The sequence below is a fragment of the Cibotium barometz genome, unplaced genomic scaffold (genome assembly GCF_041138505.1).
Source record: "Cibotium barometz isolate CiBa-2024 unplaced genomic scaffold, ASM4113850v1 ctg200, whole genome shotgun sequence".
NCBI classification, from domain to species: domain Eukaryota; kingdom Viridiplantae; phylum Streptophyta; class Polypodiopsida; order Cyatheales; family Cibotiaceae; genus Cibotium; species Cibotium barometz.
In genome coordinates, this window is record NW_028229431.1 from 883,607 (window position 1) to 884,874 (window position 1,268).

Here is a 1,268-nt window from a genome sequence, read left to right on the forward strand (position 1 = left end):
TAGATAAGTACACCATACATTTTCTTTTTTAGTTGTCTTTAGTGATTAGGTAGGGAAAAATATATATATATATATACATATATATATATATTTTTATCAAAAAAACAAAAACACACAAAAACCAAAACCAAGACAAAACAAAAACACATAAAAAAAACCAAAAAAATTTGACCTTATGCACTTACGGTCAGGACGTCTGATAGATTCTGCCATAGGGCCTAGGGCACCTTCTCGAGTACCTACGCAAGAAAGTGGGACCCAATCGATAGGAAACTTGGCAGATATTGCTGAAACCCTATCTGAATCCCAATCCGATACCCTTTCCTCTAGAACAAGTAGTTCATTGTCCATGGACAATCTAGGGCCATCAACTAGTTATCCCATAGCCCAAAATAGGACACCCTCAAGATCCTTTAATCCATTTGAGGCCGACACCATGGGGTTAACATTCAATGTAAGACTCCAATATGTCTACACAAATGCTCAAGGGGCTGAGATCTTTAGGGACCCACAACAACGGTACCTTGTTAAGATTGCCGACATATTCTCAGAACTTGATAGAGCACCTCTAGTCAATGACCAGGGTAACATGTACATGGGTGGAGATGGTGTTCGCTACGAAGTCACCTACCATCCAGAAAAGGTAGACAAATTAGGGGAGCTCTCTAAAACCGAGTTCTTAGATTTATCAGAACTTTCCAGAGCAAGGGAGTCTAGAGATGACTGGCTCATCGAGCCGGACATGCCTGGACCATCCAATGCCCAATCCTCAAAGCCATCCACCAGAGATGATTTACTTCTTGTAGATCTCAATTTGGACAAGGATAGGAAAGGCAAGAGCAAAATGGATCAGGGGGCTGAAAGCCAATGGGAGTTTGTACGACAAATTCCTGTGACTAAGGTCTTACAGGATGACCCACTTCAAGAGGTCTATAAGGATTCGTTAGAGGGATATTATGCCACAACTAAATCGCCAGAGCTGGAGCTTCCTCTAGCTTATGTAGTGGTAGTTGAGAAGTGTGCAGGACACATGAACAGAATAGTTGATAAATGGGCCAATGAATATCGAACGTTAGATTGGAAAGAGATTAGGGAACTCACGTGGAAAGGACAACCTTTATTTATGGAAGTGTTCTCAACACATACAGCCAAACCAGGAGAGACAGCCTTTCTTGGAGAAACTGTTGCTCCTCCCCTACGAGAGTTCACTAGAGAGGGACCTTCAACATCTAAGTGGACCACTGCTAGTAGCCCAACTCTAGCACCAC